Raw genomic sequence first — 12,401 nt, 5'->3', positions numbered from 1 at the left:
ATGTTGCCTGTTGTCCCTCTAAGACATTTATCATGAAAACCTGCTTTTCAGATCTGAGGGGGGAAAGTAAGAGGAGGTCATTCTGTCTGTCCCGTGGTTCAGAGTTGTGATGTTCTTGAGAACTCACATCCATTTCCAAAGATTCAGGGCCAAATTTGAAAATGTGGTAATCTAGAATCTATGCATTTCATTTATAAAGTTAAGCATTATTTTAGTGTAAGAGACAAGACTTTTACACTATAAGTCCCAGGTACCATGTCAGCAGCTTCCTCAGAACTCATTGTATTTGATTTATTATCTTATCTATAAATAATGATGAGGGAGGAGTGGGATGAGGGGGGTGGGGAGTATATGGGAACCTCACATTTTTTTAATGTAACATTAAAAAATATATAGAAGTCATAGGAAAATAAATAGTTCTATCTGATAGCTTAAGGAAGTAATTATAGTTAACTTATAAAACACAGTTTTTAAAAATTCAAATAAGTAGCATTTGTATTATTATAAGCCAGCATTTGAATATACTTAAAACACATAAATACATTGGATATTGATTTTGTTAACAGATTTCAGAAGGTTTATAAAATAACATCTTTGTCTTCTATTCCTCATGAAATATCAAAATAGATGAAATAACATCCAGAATTTGGGTTCTAAAAGGCACGAGGTCTCCTTGAAAAAGTCAGTCGTGGAAGCTCATTGGAGCATCAACTGTCTGGAGTTTATTTGAGGTTACGTAGGCAGGATTGATGGAATCTGTGGAATCATAGACGTCCAATCACATGTTAAACTCAGTCTGCAAACCCCTTCCTTCCCAGAGGTCAGGGAAGTGGGCTGATACAGTGTGACTTGTTGCCCCCATCCCCTAATCACAGCTGGTCTTTCTGGTGAGGCCCCTACCCACCATCTCATTAGCTCTTGCCTGGTCCAGGCCCACCACGAAGGAAAGCTGCTCCTGTAATGGGAAGTTCCAAAGACACTGATTCCTGCTTCCCCAGGAACTGGGGACAAAGGCCAGCCAAGTTTTCCATTATGCTACAGGCTCCTCACCAGCAGCATTAGGATCCTTGTGGGGTCTCCGTCGTTCAGATTTGGAACTGTTTGAGCAAAAGAACACTGACTGCAGTGGATTTTATATGAATCATTCATCCACCAACATCTTATAAGAGAAGAGAAAGAGAGAGAAAAGGAGGAGAGGGAGCTTTCTAAACAGCAGAACATAATAAGGGACACCATCTAAAAGAAGGCAAATACTAGAAAATCCACATTTTTTTAAATGCAATGTGATCATTCAGGCAAGGATCATACATGGGTGCTAAAGTTACTGCATGAATTATTCTTCTGAAACAAGGGTATTACTGTGAGCTCAGGTAATCAGACCACAATTTACTAAATAGTTGCAAAAATAAATTAACCAAGGGGTCAAACCTCCTACATGATAGGCAGAAGCTTAAACATGGGCTACATATGAGCTGTTATTACTGATTTTGCCCCAACAGTGCTATTCTCAGTATTCTGGAGTTCTGTATTTTTGGAAGAAGCACAATGAATTTAAGGTCAAGATTCATGGCAGTACAGCTTCTTTTCAAATTATTCAACAAGGACTACCAATGACATGTGTGCATGTGTGCACGTGTGTGTGCCTGTATCTGTGTGTGAGTGTGGAGGTCTGAGTGTGCATGTGTGTGTGCACATGTGTGATTTTTGGTAAATGCTGTACAGGTGTTTGTGGTCTATTTAGTCAGCTGTCAGTCTAGAAATAAACCAGGGTGCAAAGCAGAAAAAGTGTAAATTGCAACTTGGGGAGCATAGATTCAGGGGGGAACCCAAATTTTATCCTGCTTTGGTCTTTCAGGCAAGGGTTTTTAAAGAAAAGGAAGACTTGCTTGAAGTTGGTGGAGACCTGGTGTGCTCCAGGTGTCCTTCAGGTTGGCTGAGTCCTTTATCTAGGGTTTGCTTTTGGTGCCCGGATGTTCTTAGGGTGTTGGGGAATGCAGGTGTTGAGGCTTTGCACACTTTCGCAGTTTGTGATATCTGGCTGAGACCTGCTTAAGAGTAATCTTCCAATTCCATTTTAAGTCTCTTAGCCATAGTAAATTTTCTTTTTACACACTCATATATCGATTAAATTTTTTTCTCAAAAATTATGGGGGAAAGAGATGAACAACTTTCTCTCAGATAAACAAACCAACAGGAAGTACTCCCCATCTATGCTGCTTCCGTTAAAGCCACAGTAAGGGGGGCAGGCAAGAAGCTCATTGTACTGCTCAGTGCCACCATCCCTCCAAACAGAAGCACAATTTCCAGAATGTGTCATCAGCCTCTGTAGCAGTTTGATATAGTTATGAATTCCAAAAATAGATATTGGAGTATGTTTGTAAACTGGTCTGTACCTGAGCATGATTCAATTATGATTAAGGCTTTGATTGGGTCACATCAGTAGGGTGTTGAGTTCCTGCCCCTTAGTGGGTGGGGACTCACATATAAGACACAGCAAAGGACAGAATTGAGGGGTTTTGCTGTTGGAGTTTGATGCTGAAGCCTTAAGTTGGAGCCCCAGGAAGTAAGCTCACAGAGGAAAGAGAAGCCAGCCCTGGGAAGAGGACCTGAGCCAGGAGAAGAACACAGAGGAGTAGAGATGGCTCCTTAGACATGGCAGAAATCCAGGGAGAGAGATGGAGCTGTTCACCTGATAGTCTACAGCTGACCTTGTGGAGAGAGGCAAAGCCTAAAGACCCTCATAGTCTTCAGATGACCTTGTGGAAGAAACAGGACCTGAGCACAGAGAGAAGCAAGACCTGAGAAGAGAGGAACCCAGGAAGCCTGAACCCTGGCAGACATTGGCAGCCATCTTGCTCCAACTCGTGGCAAAAGACTTTGGTGAAGGAAGTAACTTATGCTTTATGGCCTGGAACTGTAAGCTCCTACCCCAAATAAATACCCTTTATAAAAGCCAACAGACTTCTGGTATTTTGCTTCAGCTCCCCTTTGGCTGACTAGTACAGCCTCCCAGGACAGAGTTAATCCATCCTTCCTGTGAGGTTTAAAAGCTTCCTGACTTCCAAGTAAAACCTGAGTGCGATAACAACTCTGAGTCTACGCCTCGGTCTTGGCAGCTGCTAACTGTACTTGAGCTCTTCCTGGATGCCTCGGATGCTACACCCAGTGCAGCCTGTCCATGACCGTCTGCCGCGAGATGGGCGGCGGCAGCTCCCAGAGCGGCCCCAGAGCAGGTGGCTGGGTACCGATGGCCCACATCGACCCCCAGTTTCTGTGCCACCTCGGGAGGGAGGTGCTCCCCTCCCCACTTACAGATGCAGAAACTGAGGCTTGCGGCTGCACAATTCGTCATGCCCTCAGGGCCAAACGGCTCCTGGGGGAACATTCTAGAAGATGAACCCTTCGTCTCTTCACACATGTGCACGTGCAGCCTCATCCCCTTGGGGCTGTGGGGAAGGCTCTTTGCCTGTCCTCCTGCTTGCTGGCCCGTGGGCACCCCGTGCCCCTGGGTGGCTGTGAAGTCCAGCTGGGCTGCTCCTGGGTGAAGGCAAGGAGGAGTGCCTCTCCGTGCACTCGCTGATCTCCTCGTTACCACACAGGTCTCTTTCTTCGACAGCCAGTGCAGCCAGACTGTACACATGTGACCAAAGCTAAACGCACTTGAAAGGGAAGTGGCCCCATTTGAGTAACATGAAGGCTGTCAGGAGGAAACTCCCAGGCCCAGTGCTACTCTAGGCCTTGTTCTTATTGCAGATGTATAGGCTCAAAAGCATAGCCATTAGTATCAGGAACCCACTGTACTGACCCCACTCAGCTAACATGGAGTTGAAGAAGGGCAACCACCACACCATGGAGCCTAGAGTGTCTACAACTGAAAGCAGGAGGAGTGCATCCAGTATCCATGTGGAATCTATGTCTCCACTTGACATAGATGTGCAATGGACACAACCAATCCAATGTCCACAGAGAAAATGTGGAATGGGTGTGGGAAGGGTAGCCATGGTGGCTGCTGGGTTTGGGGAAGGGGAGGAAGAGATGAGATGTGGAGGCATTTTCAGGACATTGAGTTGTCCTGGGTGGTGCTTCATGGACAATTATAGGACATTGTAGATCCCCCCAGGGCCCACTGGATGGATGGGAGAGTGTGGGCTATGATGTGGACCATTGACTACGGGGTTCAGTGATGTTCAGAGATGTACTTACTGGGTGCAATGGATGTCTCACGATGATGGGAGAGAGTGTTGCTGTGGGGGGAGTGGGGGGTGGGGGTGGTGGGGTTGATTGGGACCTCGTATTTTTTGAATGTAATTTGTAAAAATAAATAATTTTAATATAAAAAAAAAAAAGAAAGGGAAGTGGCCCCAAGAGTAACTTTTTGTCTCCAACATCTTTAGATGTTGAAGGTCGAGTTAAGTAGGAGAGTTACGGGGTCTTTGCTTTCTGTGCATAAACTACCTGCGCTTGACTGGAAGGCTTTCCACTGAGGCACGTGGGTGGGTGGCGGCCAGCCCAGCCTTCCCAGCCACTCCCCCCGCCAGGGGGACACGGTGAGGATGGCAAGGCATGGTGCTTCCTAGGCCAGCATATGGGCTTCTGACCTGCTGGAAAGGGCCAGAAGGGGATGAGTGGATTTCTCATCCAAGGAACTTAAAAATCTCCTTATTTCCAAGATAAGAAAGATGCTGTGAATATTGGAAAGATTTGTTGATTTAGGTTCTTTTACTAAAATGCAAACTTAAATTTCTTGGGGGAACTATTGGACCATTATTTGAGTTTTTGAAAAGGGCTTTGAGTGCTCTGAAAGAGTCTTTGTTCCGTGAACGCAAGAATGGATGCAATGTCAATAGATGTGGCAGTAATTAGTGGAAAGCGCAGTCCCCAGTGCACAGGGAGAGGATTGACCCAAGACAGGACAATTGTAGTGACAATCAGAATGGCATTTTGTTTGGAATTTTAATGTTAAGTCCATGCTATTTTAATGGAGCTTCTTGTATTGCATCCTTGGGAAAATAAATGATAGCTAACATAAAGAGAAAACCGCAGAGTAGCAGACACCAGAGCAGTATTCCTGTAGAATTCATTTTCCTGCTTTTGGCTGAACCTGAACAGAATTTAAATCTTCATTATCTTCACTGAACTATTTTCAAAATTTAGTTTAAAATGAATTATTTACACCAGAAGTGACATAGTTGAAAGTTGTCACCTCACATAGTCTTCTGCACCATTTGGAATCCCTCTAAGAATCTGAATTCAGGGCTTGTGGGGTCCCTGCCTTGTGCACAGGCTCCTGGCTGGGGTGCGTGGAGGCCTGGCAGTGCCGATGAGCAGCGATGTGGTGGGGGGCAATTCCCTAGGCCAGGAAGTGGGCGCAGTGACATGGCAGGGGCTCCACAGAGAGCTCTCCATGCCCGGTGCGGTGGTCCCTGACACTTCATGGAAGACTCCCTGAGCACAGTCTGGTGTGAAGATTCTGGGGGTACAGATCTTGTGGGGGCTAAGCTAACCAGCCCCAGTGAGGACTAGGGTGTGAAGAAATGGGGTGTGCATTGTGGACTCGGCTCAGGCGAGATCCCTTGTGGGAAGAGCTGGAGAGGAGCCCTCAGGGAGCAAGAGCGGCCTGGCGAGGGGGTTAGCCTGGGCCCAGAGCCCTGCAGGTGCCCGCCGGGTAAGAGTGGAGTGGCTGCGAGCTGGGCCGTGGCAGGCCTCCCAGAGGCTTGCAGGCTGGGGTTCAGTGTCGGCCTCCCAGAGGCCTGTGAGCTCTGGCCAGGGCGGGTCTCCCAGAGGCCTGGGAGTTGGGGTTCAGTGTTGGCCTCCTACAGCCCTGTGAGTTGGGATTCAGGGTGGCCCTCCTAGAGACCTGTAAGCTGGGGTTGAGGTTGGCCTCCTTTTGGGTTTCAGGGTCACCCTCCCACAGGCCTGCGAGTTGGGGCTGGGGTTGCCCTCCCAGAGGCCTGCAAACAGGGGTTAGGGTCGGCCTCCTTGTTGGGTTTTGGGGTTACCCTCCCAGTGGCCTGTGAACTGGGGTTGGGGTCGGCCTCCTTGGGGTTCAGGATCAGCCTCCTCACTGAGGGAGGAGGAGGCACCACAGCAGGGCCCGGTGGGGATGGGGGTGGGGATGGGCAGCCCAGGGGCCAGGCTGCCTCCAGCCTTCAGGCCACTCACTGGGGGGACCCAGGCAAACCGCCTGCTAGGGGTGAGTGCCCTGCAGAGAGAGGGGCTGGGTGGGGATGGGCTGCAGAGTGAGAGGGACGTGACCTTGAGCACTAATGCCCTGATGCACTCGCACACATGTACATACACATATGCACACACTCACACACTCATGCATGTGTGAACCCACTTCATACACGTGTACATGCACTCACTGATGTGTGCACTCACTGTACACACTCAGACTCACACATGTGTGCACACTCATACATGTGTGTACATACTCCATACCCATACTCATACACGTGTACTCATGCCACACTCGTATGTGTGTACACGTGTGTGCAGAAACTCATATGTGCACATTTCCTTTCTTATACTCTAACACTCATGTACATGTTCACAAGCCACATTAACTCACTCACATTTCCACATATACTCGTGCATTCTCACATTCATGCACATACTTCAAAATCACACACTCACACACATGCATACATTCACATACTCATGCAGAATTCATATAAGTACATGTTTAAGCATGCACACCCATACACACTTGCACACACACCCTAAAGCTCACGTTTAAAATGGAAACCGAGGTCAAGTCACAAAGCCTTTCCTTGCTCTTTTGGGGAACCTACCCACCTAGACTGTGGAGGCCCCTGACCCATCTGCAGCAGTCAGTACATTACCCCATTCACATGTGCACACACACAGCATGGCCTTGGTAGCAGGCTGACACACACACAGCGTGGCCTCAGTAGCAGGCTCACACACACAGTATGGCCTCAGCAGCAGGTTCACACAAACATATACACAGTGTGGCCTCAGCAGCAGGCTGCCAGGCAGTGTTCACATCACCTGGGGTCCAGCCAGACCTGAATCTCAGTGGACCTCAGAAAATCTTATCATCAACCTGGGTTTAGTGCCCACATCTGCAAATCGAGGGTGTTCAATTCACATTTTCCAAGGGCCTGATAGCAGTCATATTCTAGAATCTTTCATTCTTTTTATTGATCCCTTTGACATTATCATTGCACTTGCCCTCTTTGTGGACCTTTAGGGTGATGTTATTACGTGGAGATTAGGTGTAAAGTTTATGTGGAGGGCGCTTTATAAGAGCAAGCTTTGCAGAAGGCACTGCTGTTCACAGCAGTCAATGATGCTATAAAATTCAATCCTGCCTTGAGATAAGGAGAATTCTGGCAAATATGAACAGATTCATGGAGGAGAGAGGTTATCAAAACAGCCCTCTTACAGGTTTCATGGTTTTCTGATGGGGCCAGGCTTTCATAGTTAGAAAGTGTATTAGGCAGTCAAACGGGATCTGATGCAAAGTACCAGAATTCCATTGGGTTTCATTTATTTGGGGTAGAAGCTTACAGTTACCAGGCCCTAAAGAGTCCAACTCAAGGTACCATAAGAGGTAATTTCTCACCTCATCAGTGGCCACGTGTAGGAGCAAGAAGGCGGGTGATGTCTGCGAGGGTTCAGCCTTCCTCTTTCCTCTTAAGGCACCACGGTCCCAGCTGCTTCCTTTCTTAGCTCTAGGCTGGCATAAGGCTTGTCTCTCTCCTGGGGCTTATTTCTCTCCTGGCTTAGCTGTTCTGCTCTCTCTACAAGGTCAACTATAAATTATCAGGCAAATGACTCGTTTCTCTTCCCGGCTCCTCTGCCATATGTAATAGAGCTTCTCTCAAAGTCTTAATCATAATTTAATCAAGCAAAAGTGAAACCTCTGAAGTTAATACAATCTAATAGGTCCAGAGGAACAGACCAGTTTACGAAATCCAGTATCTCTTTTTGGAACACATGAGCGATATCAAACTGCTACAGAAAGTAAGGCTGACCTTGCTCATTGGCTTGGGAAATGCCAAGGAAGCTTGACTTCTTGAGATGGGGTAGGGGGAGAGGTGCATCCTGGGTTAGACCTTGCAGGGGAGCAGAGGAGAGGATGTAAGGAGAGGAGAAGGGTGGGCCAGGAGTGCAGGAGGTAGGAAAAAAAAAATGAAGGGGATGCATTAACCAGGGTTCTCTAGGCAAACAGAGAATGTCAGCAAATAGTATGAGATTTTATAAAATTGTCTTCTTTGACCAGGGGGATACACAAGTCCAAATTCCGCAGGGCAGGCTGCAAACCAGGGGCTCTGATGAAGGTCCATGATGAGTTCCTAGGAGATGCTGGCTCTCTGAAATAAAGATGGGGATTCTCTCTCCCTGAATGCTGAAATCACTTCCCCTTTTAAGGCTTTCAGCTGATTGGATGAGACACCACTCATTGCTGACAACAGTCTTCTTAGTTGTTATAGATATAATAAGCCATTTATACAATCAACTCACTGATGACTAAAGTCCATAATTGTCCTTGTATCACAATTAGCCCAGTGTTTGCTTGAACAAACAACTGGGCACAATTACCAGGACAAGTTGACACATTCGCTTAACCAATACAGTTAAGCTTGTCAACTTGGCAGCCATACACATCACCTTAAACAATATTTAGCCTCTAAATAAAAATAATAACAGATATATATATATATCTATATATCTTATATTTCTGCCTAACAATGTTCACCTTTCCTGTGTACAACCAGAAATGCACTAATTTCCTCCAGAATAGGGTGCAAGGCCTTGGATAACATTCACTCTTAAACTTGTCATCCTGAAATACTATGGCATGAAACTAATACAACTCATATCATAAGATAAGGGAAAATGTTAGGGGAAAAAAAACAAATATTTTCATTTTATGTACATATACAAACACGTTCATAAGAAACCAAGGAAGAAATATTCATGACCATTACAGTCCTTGCTTCTGTAACTGATGCCATGGTTTAAATTCATATTTATCACTTCCTTCTTCGACTCCCCGTTCCATGTTCCCTTTACTCTTACCAAGCACCTCTGTTGGTTTTGGTTCTCTACCTGGTGGGGTGACCCAAACCTTCATTCCTCATGTTTCTGGGCCATTGGCAGTTCTGCCTGGACTGGGCTGTTGCAATTTTCCATTGACTTTAATCACAGGTAATGGTAGTGCTAAGAGATATCATAGGTGATCTCCTCTATTGCAGGCAAACTCTTCTTTACCTCCATTGTGTAGATGTAGTCCTATTTCCCCTTGATAGTCAGGATCAATTACCCCAGCCTGAACAGTAATTCTGTTCTTTGCCTGTTGATTTAGAGGCACAAGAGCCCAAAAAGGACAGGTGACAGTCTTAGCTTCCAATTAAATGGAATCATTGCTCTGTTCCCTGGTGGAAGTACTCCTCCTTTTGGAACTAAAACCTGTAGACCAGCAGAGTTTAAGGTTGCAGAGACAGGAAGCAAGAGTTTTCCTAGTGTGTCACTAGAGGCAATGGTGAGTGGTGCCCCTCCCATTTCCACCCCTTGATTCCTGAATCCATGAATCCTGGCTATGGGAGAAACAGCACCATAGAGTGGATGCTGATTTAGAGCATACACAGCCTCCTGGAGAACATCACCCCAGCCCTGCAAGGTATTGCCACCTAGATGGTGCCTTAATTGAGTCTTCAAAAAGGCATCCACTGTTCTATCAAGACAGCTGCTTCAGGGTGATGGAGAACATGGTAAGACCAGTGAATTCCATGGGAATGTGCCCATTTCTGCATAGCATTTGCTCTGAAATGGGTTCCTTGATCAGAAGCAAGACTGTGTGGAATACCATGGTGGTGGATAAGATATTCTGTGAGTCTGCGGATGGTAGTTTTAGAAGAAGCATTGCATGCAAGGAAGACATCTGGAGTATGTGTCTCTTCCACTTAGAACAAATTGCTGCCTCTTCCACAATTGAAGTGGCCCAATGTAATCAACCTGTCATCAAGTAGCAGGCTCAGCACCTCAAGGAAGGGTCCCATATCAGGGGCTGAGTGTGGGTCTCTGCTGCTGGCAGATTGGGCACTCAGCAGTGGTGGTAGCCAGGTCTTTGTTGAGAGGAAGTCCATGTTGCTGAGCCAGTGCATAACCTCCATCTCTACCACATGGCCACTTTGTTCATGAGCCCATTGGGCAATGACAGGATTGGCTGGGGAAAGAGACTGACTGTTTTCCTTTATCCACTTGATTATTAAAATCTTTCTCTGCTGAAGTCACTCTCCAGTGAGCATTCACATAGGACACAAATATTTTCATGTTTTTGCCTATTCAGAAAGTTCTATCCACATACCTTCCCCAGACCTCTTTTGTCACCAATTTTCCAATCATGTTCCTTCCAAGTCCTTGACCACCCAGCCAAAGCATTGGCAACAACCCATGAATCAGTTGGCAAACACACATTGTGCCATTTCTCCTTCCAAGCCAAATGTGCACTGCTTGAAGTCTGCCCACTGTGAGAATTTGCCCTCACCACTGTCCTTCAGGGATGTCCCAGAAAAAGGTTGTAGTCCTGCAGCTGACCACTTTCAGGTGGTTCCTGTGTATCATGCAGAACCATCTGTAAACCAGGCCTGAGTTTTCCCTTCCTCAGTCAACTGATTGTAAAAGACTCCCCAAGAGGCCATAGCTGTGGGCTGGGAAAAAGAAGGTAACATGGCAGGGGTGGTGACCATGGGCATTGGGTGAAATAAAGGGTTTGGGGGAGACAATTTCTAAGTCTTGACTCTACATCTAGTGTTTGATGGTGTGCTGCTTACTAAGACATCCACCGTCACCCCGCCACTTTTCCTCCTTAGAGATTACCCAGCCATTTGTGTCACTAGTAAAATCTTGTCTTCTTCCCATTAAGTTATAAGGCCCTGCAAGTTGTTTAGGACAGTAACTACAGGTGGTGATTGGTATTTACAGAAATTAAAGCAAATTGAAGAAACTTTCCTTGTATTCGGTTGTGTTCTTAATGCTTGATAAATGTAGCTATCAATTCCTAATTTTTGTGGTAAAGTTGCCTTATATAGAATTAAATTGCTTTCTTTTATAGCACAGCAGCCTTAATCAGGATGAAATAAAAGATAACCACATCAAGGCTATCATAGTCAAACTCTGAAAGCCAAAGAGAAAGAGAAAATCTTAACAACAGACAGAGGAAATAAAGTTATAATAAAAGCAATAAGAATTATGGCTGATTTCTTATCAGAAACAATAGAAGCACAAAGACTATGAAATGGTATCTTAACAATGCTGAAAAATGCTAATTTAGATCTCCATATATATGTCTCAAATAGATTGTTTTGGGACAAATTTCCAGCACTGCCACTGCCCCCGGGGGCAGCCTCACCTCCTACCCAGGCCTCCTGGCTTTTCCCCGTGGGCGCTGCGGGAGGCTCCCGTTGCCCCTTCCTTCCCGGGTGAGAGGTCTGCCCGGCAGTCCTGCCTGGGGGCAGCTGGCCCTGCAGAGAGGCAGCTGGAGGGCATCAGACAGCGCTCTGGGGGCCTTTAACGGGGAGGCTCCCGGGGAGGCGATGGGCCGGTGGTGACGCTGTCCCCTGCAGCAGAGGCAAATGTTCTCAGCTAACACTGGATTTGGGAAAACTCAAGGCTCTTGAAACATGCAACTTTGGCTTGAGAAAACTGTACACATTTTCACTTAAGCCCAACTCTGCCAGTCGCTTTTCAGCTCCTGGGAACGAATGCCGTCTACACTGGCATCCACCCTGCTGCACCGTTCAGGAAGAGTTTTCCATAACGAGGCGTTTCATGATGAGCTCACAACAATCCCAGGCTTTTTCTCCAACAGCAGGATCTGCCGGTAAACAGCCATAACAATAAGAGCAGCGAGCCTCTTGCTCAGCAGGTCTCAGGGCGAGCCACGACTGCGACTGCGCGGCGCTCAGCGTACGAGCACGTCCTTTCGGAGCCATTTCTCAAGACAGGGTATTTTTAAAAAAGGGACTTCTTAGTGGGGGAGAATCACACACCTGTGTGCACAGTCAGCGTGGCGTCCTTGCAGACAGAGCGCAGGCTCCCCGGCGAGGAGGCGGCTGTCCTCTCCGCAGACCCCACCAGCCCAGGGGCCCTGACCGGGAGGAGGGCCTGGAGGGGGGCTGCTGACACGCGGCGTTTCACCCGCTTCACTTCCGTTGTTATTTCCAGACCTCGACAGGAAGTAGGACAGGTGCGGCACCTTTACTGTACAGGTGGGAAACCAAGCAGGTGGAACCGCACCCCAGCACTGTGCCTCGGTGGGACGTCGGGGCCAGGCCTCGGGCGTCTGACCCCAAGGTCACAGCTCACCCCAGCCACCCCAAGGGGGTGGCCCAGGGCTGCCCTTGCTGCAGGGAAAGGAGCTGCCACGC

At 47.1% G+C, this 12,401-nt stretch overlaps 1 long non-coding RNA gene across 1 annotated transcript; it reads right to left on the bottom strand.

The window, feature by feature from the left end:
• Positions 1-467: 467 nt before the first annotated feature.
• LOC139439253 (uncharacterized) lies at positions 468-12,158 on the bottom strand. The gene is made up of 2 exons (XR_011649140.1): positions 12,024-12,158; positions 468-1,097 (listed from the first exon to the last, which is right to left on the bottom strand). It is a non-coding gene; the product is annotated as an uncharacterized lncRNA (long non-coding RNA).
• Between the last annotated feature and the right edge of the window lie 243 nt (positions 12,159-12,401).

This window comes from Dasypus novemcinctus, chromosome 6 (genome assembly GCF_030445035.2).
Source record: "Dasypus novemcinctus isolate mDasNov1 chromosome 6, mDasNov1.1.hap2, whole genome shotgun sequence".
Lineage (NCBI taxonomy): Eukaryota > Metazoa > Chordata > Mammalia > Cingulata > Dasypodidae > Dasypus > Dasypus novemcinctus.
The sequence above is the reverse complement of the archived record's forward strand: the minus strand, read 5'-3'. Positions and strand labels throughout refer to the sequence as shown.